The sequence below is a fragment of the Hemitrygon akajei genome, chromosome 10, assembly GCF_048418815.1.
Source record: "Hemitrygon akajei chromosome 10, sHemAka1.3, whole genome shotgun sequence".
NCBI classification, from domain to species: domain Eukaryota; kingdom Metazoa; phylum Chordata; class Chondrichthyes; order Myliobatiformes; family Dasyatidae; genus Hemitrygon; species Hemitrygon akajei.
Genome location: NC_133133.1, coordinates 163448606 through 163463290, shown reverse-complemented (window position 1 = coordinate 163463290; position 14685 = coordinate 163448606). Strand labels below are relative to the sequence as shown.

The window sequence follows — 14685 nt, the reverse complement described above, 5'->3', positions numbered from 1 at the left end:
GAATTTTGTGCTGACGACACAGGAAAGGTTATCTTCTGATGACTCTTCCATGAAGGTCATATTTGTGCAGGTGTTGCTGCACAGTAGAACAGTGCACCACCACTCCAGAGTCTGCTAAATCTTCCCGAAGGTCTTTTGCAGTCAAACGGGGGTTTTGATTTGCCTTTCTAGCAATCCTACGAGCAGTTCTCGTGGAATGTTTTCTTGGTCTTCCAGACTTCCTGTTAACTGCCATTTCTTAATTACATTACAAACTGAAGAAATGGCTACCTGAAAATACTTTGCTATCTTCTTATAGCCTTCTCCTGCTTTGTGGGTATCATTTATTTTAATTTTCAGAGTGCTAGGCAGCTTAGAGGAGCCCATGGCTGCTGATTATTGGGACAAGGTTTGAGGAGTCAGTGTATTTATAAAACTTTGAAATTTGCATCATCTGGCCTTTCCTAACACTAACCGTGCACAAGCCATAGCCCTAACAAGCTAATTAAGCTCTGAGACCTTGGTAAAAGTTATCTGAGAGCTCAAATCTCTTGGGGTGCCCAAACCTTTGCATGGTGCTTCTTTCCTTTTTTTCACTCTAAAATTGCACAAAACGAAAATAATACACTAATCTTGCTTAAAATGTTGAAAAGAATGTTTCATCTTTAACTTTATGACTTTTGGAGATCAGTTCATCTTCTACTCACATAACTATTCACAGTAACAGAAAATTTGATCAGGGGTGCTCAAACTTTTGCAAGCCATTGTATCTGGGCAAGGCAGTAGCAGCCAGACCAACAGCACTGTGGTCGGCTCTGAGCCTCAGAAGGGTAGGGTGAAGTCAGGCGGAGCAATAGTCGTAGGGGACTTGATGGTTAGGGGACAGATAGGAGATTCTGTGGCAGCAAAAGAGACATCAGGATAGTGTGTGGCCTCCCGGGTGCTAGGGTCCAGGATGTCTCTGAGTGGTTGCAGAATATTCTTGAAGGGGAGGGTGAGCAGCCGGAGGTCGTGGTACATGTTAGTACCAATGACATAGGCAGGAGAGGGGTACAGGTCCTGTGCAGTAAGTTTAGGGAGTTAGGAAGGAGGTTGAAGAGCTGGACCTCCAAGGTGGTAATCTCCTGATTACTCCCTGTGCCACGAGCTAGTGAAGGTCAGAACAGGAAGATAGCGCTGAGGAGATGGTGCAGGGGGCAGGGTTACAAGTTTGTGGATCACTGGGACCTTTTCTGGGAAAGGGGTGACCTGTACAAGTGAGTCAGGTTGCAACTGAACTGGAAGGGAATCAATATCCTGGGAGGGAGGTTTGCTAATGGGAGGGTTTAAACTAGATTTGCAGGGGATGGGAACAGAATAGAAGAGGCAGAGGATGGGGCATTTGGCACACAAGTAATGACATCTTGTAGGGAGTTTATGAGAAAGGAGAGGCAGACGGCTGGAGATGTGTCTATTTTAATGCAAGGAGTATCATAAGCAAGGCGGATGAACTTAGAGCGTGGAACTATGATGAACCATTATAGAGACTTGGATGACTCTGGCAGGAATGACTACTTAGAGGAAAAAAAACACATTGAGTTTGGCACAGGATACATTAGAGGAAATTTTAAAAAATTAGGAATGCAATTAATAGTTTGGCTACACAAGAAATCAGGAAAAATGTAATGTTTCTAAAACAGAGACACTATGAAAGTGGATCTAAACCTATGAAAATACTGCCATGGAAACTGGAAAAAAAGATGGCAGAAAATACAATTCATAGAATTAGGGATCCAAGAACAAAATTGATTAAAAAAAAATAAGCTAAGTGAAATTCAAGAAGCTTTTGAAGTGTTTTACAAAACTCTATATTCCAAAGTTCTAGGGGAAGCATAACTCAAATTGACACCTTCCTGAATTCTTGAGTTACCCACTTTAAGCGAAGAACAAAATAGAATGATGACTGCTGACATAACTGAAGCTGAACTAAAAGCTGCAATTAGTAGGCTTAAATTAAGCAAGTCACCAGGATCAGATGGATATATGGCAGAGTGGTATAAAGAATTTAAAAATGAGTTAATTCCTGTTTTACTGCCCGCACTGAACTGGGCTCTAAAAAAGGCGCAAATGCCACCCAGCTGGAAGGAGGTGATAATCTCAGCTATACCGAAAGAAGGCAAGGATAAAATGGAATGTGGGTCATTTAGACCAACATCTGTTCTTAATGTGCGTTATAGATTATTTACCTCCATCGTGCCCAAACGATTAGAAGAGTTCCTACCTACACTGATACATAATGATCAGACAGGTTTTATACAACAACGCCAAACACAAGACAATGTACGAAGGACACTTCACATTATGGATCATATGCAAAAAAATAAAATTGAAGCAATAGTGATAAGTGTGGTCACTGAAAAAACATTTGATTAGGTTAATTGGAATTCTCTGTACAGAGTTTTACATAGATTTGGTTTACATGACACAATTACTAAAACTATAGGCACTATATGACAATCCTACTGCTAGGATTAAAATCAATGGATATTTATCAAATAACTTTACCCTAGAAAGGGGCACGAGACAGGGTTGTGTATGATCACAGCTACTCTTCACATTATATCTGGAACCATTAGCTCAATACATCAGACAAAATGAAGATATTGGGGAATTACTATTAAAGGGACAGAGCATAAATTGGCCTGTTACGTGGATGACATTTTGATCTATCTAGGGCAACCAACATACTCTTTACCTAAATTGATGCAATCCTTTGAACAATATGGTCAGTTATCAGGATACAAGATCAACATAGATAAAACCCAATATAACTATAGCCCACCAAGAGAAATTGAAAGTAGATATCCCTTGGCATAGCAAACAGTCTTTCAGATATTTGGGCATCATTATGCCAAAAGGTTTGGCAAAATTATCAGAATGCAATATCTGCCTATATATAAAATAATTAAGGAAGATATAACAAGATGGAACCTAATTCCTTTTTTCAGTCTCAGTTCAAGGATTGAATCCATTAAAATGAATATATTGCCCAGACTATATCTCTTTCAAACCCTATCAATAGAGATTGACCAAAATCAATTCAATGAATGGAACAAAATGTTATCAAGATATATATGGCAAGGTAGAAGGCCTAGAGTTCATCTCAAAACTTTGCAATTAGCCAAGGAAAAGGGGGGTGGGGCCTACCTTCTCTTTGAGATTATTATTTTGCAGTGCAGTTGAGAGCTGTGATATGTTGGTGCAACTCATCATATGACACTCAATGGAAAAACATTGAAGAGAGGGTATTTTCTATCCCCATACAGGCAATTTTGGCTAATAACAACCTACAAAATTACATAAATACTATTGATAACCCATGGGTGAAATGGACTCTTAAAATATGGAAAACTATTATAAAAGAATATAAACTAGAGGAAGATATTGTGATTCTTAAATGGTGTGCATAAGACTCAGATTTTACGCCGAATAAGCTGGATGCTAGATTTAAGGATTGGACAGCTAAAGGAATTTAACAGTTCTTTGCAATATAATGAAAGAAGGAACACTTCAGTTTTGAAATGCTTAAAGAGAAACACTTATTAGAAAACAAGACTTCTATCAGTATTTACAGATGCGACAGTGTGTTAATAGGAGGGTTAAAAATGTAACCAAATGTACATGTTTGATAGAGCTATTTAGAAAAGCATATAATTCAGTTAACAGTAGTAGAATCATTTCAAGTGTGTATAAGAGTTTGTCAAATGTTAAAACACATTTGACTTCATATATTAAAACAAAATGGGAGAAGGAAGGAGGGGTAATTATATCTGAGGAAGAATGGACAATAATATGGAGGTATCAATGGAAGTGTACCAGTTCACAGAAATGGAGGGAGTTTGGATGGAAAACTTGATAAGCCTGTCAGAAATCCCATTATGATAGTAACCTCCCTGTTTGCTGGAGAAATTGTGGAAAACAAAATGCAAACTATAATCATATTTTCTGGGATTGCCCCGTTATCAAAGACTATTGGAGTGGGATACACAATGCTCTACAAGACATCTTTAAATGTGGAAAAACCCTTAGAAAGTAAAACCATATATTTTGAGTATATACCTCAAGAATGGTTGAAAAGAGATAAATATTTAATGAATATACTGCTGGTGGCTGGTAAAAAGACTTACCAGGAAATGGTTATTACAGGAGAACCCTACTTTAAACACATGGATAGAAATTACAATGGACATTTACAAAATGGAGAAGATAACAGCATCTGTTAATCATAAGTTGGAACAGTTTGATTCATACTGAGAAAAATAGTTTGACTGCATAACACCTCATAGGCCTGAATTTATTCTCACAAATCAATGAATATGTTGTAAAAAAGATCACTCCCTACTTGTACATAGTTTTCTCCTTTCACTTGTTCTTTCTTTCCTCTCTTTTCTATAAGTGTCTACCTCAGATAAATATTATGGGGAGATTTGTGGCAAATATGACTATATAATACATATGTACAGTATCTGAAATACATCTTATGGAAATGTTTGTTTGATGATGAACTTCAATTAAAAAAATTACCAAAAAAAAGGAATGGCTACTTAGAGTGCTAGGCTTTAGATGTTTCAGAAAGGACCAGGAGGAAGACATAAGAAGTGCCAGAGTTCATTATTAGGTCAATTTGGAGCCTTCTCTGGTTATAAACTGAACCCTCAAAAAAAACAAATGCTTTCCCATTAATAACTTGGCCCTACAGATCCGACAGGAATCTTTGCCTTTTCCTTTATCTCAAGGTGGTTTTGTATACCTAGGAATATACGTTACTCGCTCTTTCACATCTCTGTTTGAAGCTAACTACAGGCCTCAGGTTAGCCAAATGAAGGCTGATTTTGAGAGATGGCACAGTTTACCCTGTACTATAGCTGAGAGAATTTAATCAGTGAAAATGATTATACTTCCCAGATTTCTTTATTTGTTCAAGTGCTTGCCAGTTTTCTTATCCAAGTTATTTTTCAAATCAGTTGACCAAGCTAAAACCTCCTTTATTTGGGAAAATAAGGTCCCAAGGGTTAATAAGCACATTCTCCAAAGAGGTTGTGATTTAGGTGGAATGGGCCTTCCTAGCTTTTTTCATTATTACTGGGCATCGGACATTCAAAAGGTATTATTTTGGCTTCACCAGCTAGATATAAACTGGTGCCTGCTTGAGACACGGTCTGCACTCCTCGTCTCTCCCAGCTTTAGAGTATTCTTCCTTGCCATTGAAATCCTCTCAATTCACATCTAACCTGGTTGTGCTCTCCACCCTCAAAATTTTTAATCAATTTCGCTGCCACTGTAAGTTCACATCACTTCAGTTTTGGGTCCCATTCATAGAAACCATCTATTTCTTCTCTCCACACTCGATTCAGTTTTTAGACAATGGGGTTTGAATGGTCTTATGCGCATTAAGGATTTGTACACTGATAATATATTTGATAGTTTTGATAACCTGTGCAGTGAATATGGCCTTCCGCATAATCATTTTTTAAAATACTTGCAGATTCGCCACTTTGTCAAGGAAAAGTTTCCTCTTTTCCTGATCTACCACCTGCTATGTTGTGGGAAAAACTCACTCTTAGCTTTAATGATAGAGCTGATCTCTGTACTATACTCTCAGCTGATGTCTTTGGGAGTCAAGATCTAAACAAAGCTAAGACTAGGTGGGAGGATGACCTTGGTATGGATCTGGCTGAGGAATATTGGGCAAAAGCATTGAATAGGGTTCATTCCTCATCATCATGTGCTAAACTGGGGCTCATACAATTTAACGTTTTATACAGGGTACATTTGCGTAAAGTCAAACTTGCTGACATATATCCTGGGACAGACACTGACTGTGACAGGTGTTCCTTCTCTCCAGCTGGTATAGTGCATGCATTTTGGTCTTGCCCTTGGCTTGATGGCTATTGGGCACTGGTTTTTAAAACTATCAGTGAGGTTTTGGGGGTGACACTGAGACCTTGCCCGCTTACAGCTGTATTTGGTGTGGCAGATGATGCTTTGGGTTTAAATGCAAACCAGTCGGATATCGTTGCATTTACATCGCTTTTGACCCGTAGGAGAATCTTGCTGGTCTGGAAATCTGCCACCCCCCCATTTGCTGCTGCTTGGTTAGAGGACGTAATTTTTTTCTGAAATTAGAAAAGATTAAATTCACTCTGAGGGGGTCTGTGAAAAAGTTCTATTCGAAATGGGGACCTTCCTTGTCATACTTTGGGAGTCTTAAGGAACTACCTACTAGTTGAGGGCATTTGATTGTACTTGGGAAGTTGCCTCCCTTTTAACACGCATATGGTTTACCTCACAGGGTGGCTGATGAATTGTAATATGAGTGTATGCTGGATCATCTGACATGTGGATGTGTGAGGGCCTTCGTCTTGAAGGAGTGTGGGGGTATGGCTGTGAAATGTCCGTACTTGTATTTGTGAAATGTTGTATTGTAAATACATCACCTGCAGAAAAAGAGGAAGTTATGGAGGGATTGTCTACTGAGTCACTGTAGGTGTAAGTCAGAAACAGGAAGCGGGTAATAATTCTACTTTTTTTTTATAGACCCTCCTAATAATAGCAACAGAGACATCGAGGAGCAGATAGGGAGGCAGATACTGGAACAGTACAATAATAATAGGGTTGTTGTGATGGGTGATTTAACTTTCCTAATATTGACTGGCATCTCCTTAAAACAAGGGGTTTAGATGGGGTAGAGTTTGTTAGGTGTGTTCAGGAAGGTTTCCTGACACAATACATAGATACTCCAACTAGAGGAGAGGCTGTATTTGATCTGGTATTGGGAAGATGTCAGATCTCTTGGTGGAAGAGCATTTTGGAGGTACTGATCACAATTCTATCATCTTTACCATAGCACTGGAGAGGGATAGGAACAGAAAATTTGGGAAAACATTTAAGGTAGGGGGAAATAGGCAGGAACTCGGGAACATAAATTGGGAGCAGATGTTCTCAGGGAAAAGCACAGCAGAAATGTGGTAAAATTTCAGGGAACATTTGCATGGTGTTCTGCATAGGTATGTTCCATTGAGGCAGGGAAAGGATGGACGGGAAAAAGAACCACGATGTACAAAGGATGTAGAAAATCTAGTTAAGAAGAAAAGAAATGCTTACGAAAGGTTCAAGAAGCTAGGTACTGTTAGAGCTCTAGAAAGTTACAGGGGTGCCAGGAAGGAGCTCCAGAATGAAATTAGGAGAGCTAGAAGGGGCCATGAGAAGGCCTTGGTGAGCAGGGTTAAGGAAAAACCCAAGGCATTCTACAAGTATGTGAAGAGCAAGAGGATGAGCCATGTGAGAAGAGGACCAATCAGGAGTGAGAGTAGAAATACGTGCATGAAACCGGAGGAAGGAGAGGAGGTACTTTGCATCAGTATTCACCAGTAAAAAGGACCTTGGCATTTGTGGGGATGGCTTGCAGTGGACTAAAACACTTAAGTGCATAGACATTAAAAAAGTGGATGTGCTGGACCTTTTGAAAGGTATTAAGTTAGATAAGTCACTGGGACCCGATGAGATGTATCCCAGGCTATTGTGGGAGAAAGGGAGTAAATTGCTGAGCCTCTGGCAATGATCTTTGCATCATCAATGGGGATGGGAGAAGTACCGGAGGATTGGAGGGTTGCGAACGTTGTTCCCTTGTTCAAGAAAGGGAGTGGAGATAACCCAGGAAATTATTACTTCAGTGAGTCTTACTTCAGTGGTGGGCAAGTTGTTGGAGAAGATTGTGAGAGGCAGGATTTGTGAGCATTTGGAGAGACATAATCTGTTCAGGGATAGTCAGCATAGCTTTCTCAAGGGCAGGTCATGCCTTACAAACCTGATTGAAATTCTTTGAGAATATAATAAAACAGTGGATGATGTGTATCTGGATTTCAGTAAGGCATTGATGAGGTTCCCCATGTGAGGCTCATTCAGAAAGTAACGAGGCATGGGATCCAGGGATCCAAGGATTCACAAAGCAAGGTCTCCGGAATTGGCTTGCCCAGAGAAGGCAAAGGGTGGTTGTGAATGGGTTGTGTTCTGCATGGAGGACAGTGACTAGTGGTGATCTGCAGGGATCTGTTCTGGGACCTCTCTTCTCTGTGATTTTTTTTGTGACCTGGATGAGGAATTAGAAAGGTGGGTTAGTAAGTCTGCCGATGACACAAAAGTCAGGGGTGCTGTAGATAGTCTGGAGGGTTGTCAGAGGTTACAGCAAGACATCGATAGGGATGCAGAAGTGGGCTGAGAAGTGGCAGTTGGAGTTCAACCCAGATAAATGTGAAGTGGCTCATTTCGGTAGGTCAGATTTGATGACAGAATATAATATTAATGGTAAGACTCTCGGCTGTGTGGAGGATCAGCGAGATCTTGTGGTCCATGGCCATAGGACAATCAAAGCTGCTATGCAGGTTGACAGTGTTGTTAAGAAGGCATCTGATGTGTTGGCGTTCATCATGGGATTGAGTTCAAGAGCCGTGAGGTAATGTTACAGCTATATAAGACCTTGGTCAGACCCCACTTGGAGTTCTGTGTTCAGTTCTGGTCACCTCATTACAGGAAGAATGTGGATACTATATAGAGAGTGCAGAGGAGATTTACAAGGATATTGCCTGGATTGATGAGCGTGCCTTATGAGAACAGGTTGAGTGAACTTGGCCTTTTCTCCTTGGATTGATGGAGGATGAGAGGTGACCTGATAGAGGTGTATAAGATGATGAGAGGCATTGATCGTGTGGATAGTCAGAGGCTTTTTTCCAGGGCTGAAATGGCTAACACGAGGGGGCACAGTTTTAAGGTGCTTGGAAGTAGGTACAAGGAGGATGTCAAGATAAGTTTTTTACACAGAGAGTGGTGGATGTGTGGAATGCACTGCCAGTGGAGGTGATAGAGGCGGATACAATAGGATCTTTTAAGAGACTCAGGTACATGGAGCTTAAAAAAATAGAGGGCTATGTGATAGGGAAATTCTAGGCAATTTCTAGAGTAGGTTGATTGGTCAGCACAACATTGTGGGACGAAGGGCCTGTAATATGCTGAAGATTTCTATGTTTCTATTACAGCACTTTGCAGGCCCTTCAGTCCGCTGTGTTGTGCAGATCTATTTACCCTTTGAGGACCTCTGTTAGTTGGGGTTGACCATGAATGGATTGCCAAAGCTGTTTACGTATTACACAAGACAAGGCAATATGACACGGAGAGACATGCTGTCACCCATACAAGCTCTCCCTCTGCACAACTGATGAATCAAAACAAATGCAGAGACCGATACAATTTTAACCTTTTAACCTACCATAAGATCAATCTAACTCTTCCCTCCTATAGAGCCATCCAAATTTCTGTCATCCATGTCTCTTAAATGACCCTAACATACCTGCCTCTCTGTACCACCACCATGGCAGTGCATTCCATGCACCCACCATTGTCTGTGTGTGTGTAAAAAAACAAAAACAAACAAACAAACAACAGCTTGCCTTTGCCATTCCCCCGATACTTTTCTCCAGTCAACTGAAAATATGTGCCCTGGTCTTAGCCATTTCCACCCTGAGAAAAAGTCTTTGGCTATCTACTTGATCTGTGCTGCCTATATTCTTGAACACTATCAAGTCACCTCTCATCCTCCTGTCCAAGGAGAAAAGCCCAAGCTAGCTCATCCTAACCTCATAAGACCTGCTTTCTACTCAAAGCAGCATCCTGGTAAATCTCATCTGAAAACTCGTCTTTCTCTAGTTTTCTAGAGAAAGAATCTAGAAAATTTCTGCAGATATATATATGGAGAGCATTGTGACTGGTTGCATCACAGCCTGGTATGGTAACTTCAAAGCACAGGGTTGGAAAATATTGCAGAGGTTTATGGACTCAGCCCGTTGCATGCCCACCACGGAGGACATCTTCAAAAGGCAGCATCTATCATCAAGTCTGGTGACATAGTGGGCCATTTGGTACATAAATAATTAAAATAATGTGGCATACTGAATGAAATTGTTGATAGTATGATAACACTTGCTGTTGAGTCATGCTTTAATAGAGCCCCTTAATTTTATAGCTTTTAACCTGCCATCTTCAGCTTTAATTGTAACTCCATCTCCTTCTCCCTTCCTGCAACTCTGTTTGCAGTCCTGTGTAATCTTAAATTTTAAATGTTACTTACACTTTTCACTCTGAATGATTTTATACCATTGCAACCACTCAGGATAGCTTGTTATAAATTGCTACTTACCTTTCTGAGCTCTCGCATGATCCAAAAACCATACTGTAGCAGTCTGAGTGACACAGACTTCCCCTTGTACAGTTTTCATTTTCTCTTCCTGCTATAGCTGCGTGAATTGAAATGTTTAGTATCCAGCCATTCGCACAAAATGCTTGGATCAACAACGTAAAGGTCATGACTATTTCTCCAGTGCTTACACTTGCATTTGCCTTTTGGAGCAATATATCCATTGGACAGATATTGCCACATTGGAGCCAAATTGTTATCTATGTGATAGTCACATTGTCACATAGTAGGAAGAGAACACTTCATGAGTGCTAACAGTTTGTTTAAACGTGATTTGCTTTTCACAAACTATATTAACTTAGCTCGATTCCCTTGAACTTTTCTGGGTGCATTGCTGTATTTTCCCTGTTACTGATGTTACTCTTATTGCCTAATAGTTTTCTTCAGTCTGCAGAGATTTTCCGTTTGGATTTTCCACTTGCAAATGGATATCCCCTCAATCTAAAGACTTTTGGAAAGTGAATTTGGCATAGAACATAAGGGCTCAGGAACAGGCCATTCAGCCCACAGCATTGTGCTGAACTACCTAAAAGGCAAATCAGAAACACCCAGACACTAGTCCCTCCTACCTGCATCATGTCCGTTTTTCTCCATCTCTCTGGCATCCATGTACCTATCCAAACGTCTCTTGAAAGCCTGTAATGTATTTGCCTCTACCACAATACCAGGCAGCACATTCCAGGCAATTACTACTAAGTTTAATTTTAAAAAATCCCTCACAACCCCTTGAACCTAACCCCTCCCACCTTCAATGCATTCCCTCTGTTATTAGATATTTCAACTCTGGAAAACAGATACACTCTGTCTATGCCTCTCATGATCTTCTAAACCTCTATCAGATCTCCTCCCAGCTTTTGGCACTCCAGAGAAAACAAAAGTTTATCCAGCCTCTCATGATAGCACATGCCCTCAAAACCAGGAAGCATCATTGTAAGCCTCTTCTGCACCCTCTCCAAGAGCCTGGACATCTTTCCTATAGTGGGGCAACGGGAACTGTATGCAATTCTCCAGATGTGTTTGTTGACCTGCATGCATCAAACACGGCGTTGTGGGGGTGGGGGGGTGAGGTGGACATTGGAACTCTTATTATGTGATTGTGATCTTGTGTGTGCTTACTGCGTGTGTGACTGTTGGCAATGTGTCTTTGCACCTTAACCCTGTAGTAACGCTGTCTCATTTGGCTGTATTTGTGTATGGTAAATGACAATTAAACTTGAATTGAATGTGGCCTAACCAGAGTTTTATAAAATTCTTACTATTTATTTTAAGATCCTGGATGAGGTCCATCTGAACCCACTGATTTGCTCCATCTCAGTTCCCTCATGTTAGTAATTTCCCAGGTTAACTTAGTTTCTTTTAATCTCTGAAGGAGAGCTTCTCTGGAATGTTAATGTAACTTTTATAGTGAAGCAATGCAAAATACTTGTTTAATTCATTCCCCCATCTCTTTCTGATTATGCAAACTCATTCTCCAAAGAGAAGGAAACTAATTCTCTTTCTTTGTCCCTTTTTAATGTATTCTTTTACATAAAGCAGACTTCATTGATTTCCTGAAGTAATTGCCCATCCTAAGTCAATTCTTAACTAAGAAGACAGATAAATGACAACTAGATTGGTGTGTCTGGAATTGCATGTAGTTCATATAGTTGTGGGCAAGTTTTCAATCAGCAGGAATTGTTTGACTCAGAACATTGAAACTGTATCATGACTGAAAGAGAATGCCTCAATGGTGAATAGCCCGCTGTCTCCTCTAGGGTGGCATATGAAAAATGGTTATCTTGGGAAGGTGTCGATTGGTGGTCCATACTCATCAGTTAGCAGCCTAGGATTTCTTCCGTAGGAACAGTCAGGAATTTAGACATAGAATGTACCTATTACTGTACTGAGTCTGCAGATACCAAGTCACACCCAAGCTTCCTCTGAGTCTTATCATAATTATGTGCCACGTCGTATGGCATTGGCAGTCATGGTCTTTGACCCATGATTGTTCTCGGCAAATTTTAGGATTTGACCTGTACCAAAATGTACTTGCCTGTGGGCAGAGAAAAGGAAGAACTAATGTTAAAGTGTTTGGGAGAGGAGTGAAAACTGGGTGGAGAAAACATTTTAGCAATGAAGTTTAATTTGGGCTGAGGTTAAATACAAATATAAATAATGTACAATGTGATGAATTATTGAATAAACTCTTCTCAGGCTTCCAGCCGGGTACAGGTATTGATTTTAATGGACGGTTAAATGACAACTCTGCCATCTTCTTTAGGGATGAATATCGCACAGTAATCAGGATTTTAAATGTTTTCATTTCAGGTGGAAGAAGGCAGCATATGTGAGGTTTAGGAAGCAAGGATCAGATGGGTCTATTGAGGAATATAGGGTAGCAAGAAAGGAGCTCAAGAAGGAGCTGAGAAGAGCAAGAAGGGGGCATGAGAAGGCCTTGGCGAGTAGGGTAAAGGAAAACCCCGAGGCATTCTTCAATTATGTGAAGAACAAAAGGATGACAGGAGTGAAGGTAGGACCGATTAGTGATAAAAGTGGGAAGATGTGCCTGGAGGCTGTGGAAGTGAGCGAGGTCCTCAATGAATACTTCTCTTCGGTATTCACCAATGAGAGGGAACTTGATGATGGTGAGAACAATATGAGTGAGGTTGATGTTCTGAAGCATGTTGATATTAAAGGAGAGGAGGTGTTGGAGTTGTTAAAATACATTAGGACAGATAAGTCACCGGGGCCTGACGGAATATTCCCCAGGCTGCTCCACGAGGCGAGGGAAGAGATTGCTGAGCCTCTGGCTAGGACCTTTATGTCCTCGTTGTCCACAGGAATGGTACCGTAGGATTGGAGGGAGGCGAATGTTGTCCCCTTGTTCAAAAAAGGTAGTAGGGATAGTCCGGGTAATTATTGACCAGTGAGCCTTACCAGTGGGAAAGCTGTTGGAAAAGATGCTTAGAGATAGGATCTATGGGCATTTGGAGAATCATGGTCTGATCAGGGACAGTCAGCATGGCTTTGCGAAGGGAAGATTGTGTCTAACAAGCCTGATGGAGTTCTTTGAGGAGGTGACCAAGCATATAGATGAGATTAGTGCAGTGGATGTGATCTGCATGGATTTTAGTAAGGCATTTGACAAGGTTCCACATGGTAGGCTTATTCAGAAAATCAGAAGGCATGGGATCCAGGGAAGTGTGGCCAGGTGGATTCAGAATTGGCTTGCTTACAGAAGATCGTGGTGGAGGGAGTATATTCAGATTGGAGGGTTGTGACTGGTGTCCCACCAGGATCTGTTCTGGGACCTCTACTTTTCGTGATTTTTATTAACGACCTGGAAAATCACTGTAGTCTGGTGGAAGAAGGTAGCATACATGAGGTTTAGGAAGCAAGGATCAGATGGGTCTATTGAGGAATATAGGGTAGCAAGAAAGGACCTTAAGAAGGGGGCATGAGAAGGCCTTGGCGAGTAGGGTAAATGAAAACCCCAAGGATGACAGGAGTGAAGGTAGGACCAATTAGAGATAAAGGTAGCAAGATGTGCCTGGAGGCTGTGGACGTGAGCGAGGTCCTCAATGAATACTTCTCTTTGGTATTCACCAATGAGAGGGAACTTGATGATGGTGAAGATGATATGAGTGAGGTTGATGTTCTGGAGCATGTTGATATTAAGGGAGAGGAGGTGTTGGAGTTTATTAACGACCTGGATGTTGGGGTAGAAGGGTGGGTTGGCAAGTTTGCAGACAACACAAAAGTTGGTGGTGTTGTAGATAGTGTAGAGGATTGTCAAAGATTACAGAGAGACATTGATAGGGTGCAGAAGTGGGCTGAGAAGTGGCAGATGGAGTTCAACCCGGAGAAGTGTGAGGTGGTACAGTTTGGAAGGACAAACTCAAAGACAAAGTACAAAGTAATGGCAGGATACTTGGTAGTGTGGAGGAGCAGAGGGATCTGGGAGTACATGTCCACAGATCCCTGAAAGTTGCCTCACAGGTAGATAGGGTAGTTAAGACAGCTTATGGGGGTGTTAGCTTTCATAAGTCGAGGGATAGCGTTTAAGAGACGCGATGTAATGATGCAACTCTATAAAACTCTGGTTAGGCCACACTTGGAGTACTGTGTTCAGTTCTGGTCGCCTCACTACAGGAAGGATGTGGAAGCATGGGAAAGTGTACAGAGGAGATTTACCAGGATGCTGCCTGGTTTAGAGAGTATGGATTATGATCAGAGATTAAGGGAGCTAGGGCTTTACTCTTTGGAGAGAAGGAGGATGAGAGGAGACATGATAGAGGTGTACAAGATAGAGGAATAGATAGAGTGGACAGCCAGCGCCTCTTCCCCAGGGCACCACTGCTCAATACAAGAGGACATGGCTTTAAGGTAAGGGGAGGAAAGTTCAAGGGGGATATTAGAGAAAGATTTTTCACTCAGAGAGT

At 41.1% G+C, this 14685-nt stretch overlaps 1 protein-coding gene across 1 annotated transcript in view; it reads left to right on the top strand.

Annotated features, from left to right (window-relative positions):
• Nucleotides 1-14685, top strand: part of helb (helicase (DNA) B) — a 67374-nt gene that overhangs the window by 497 nt on the left and 52192 nt on the right.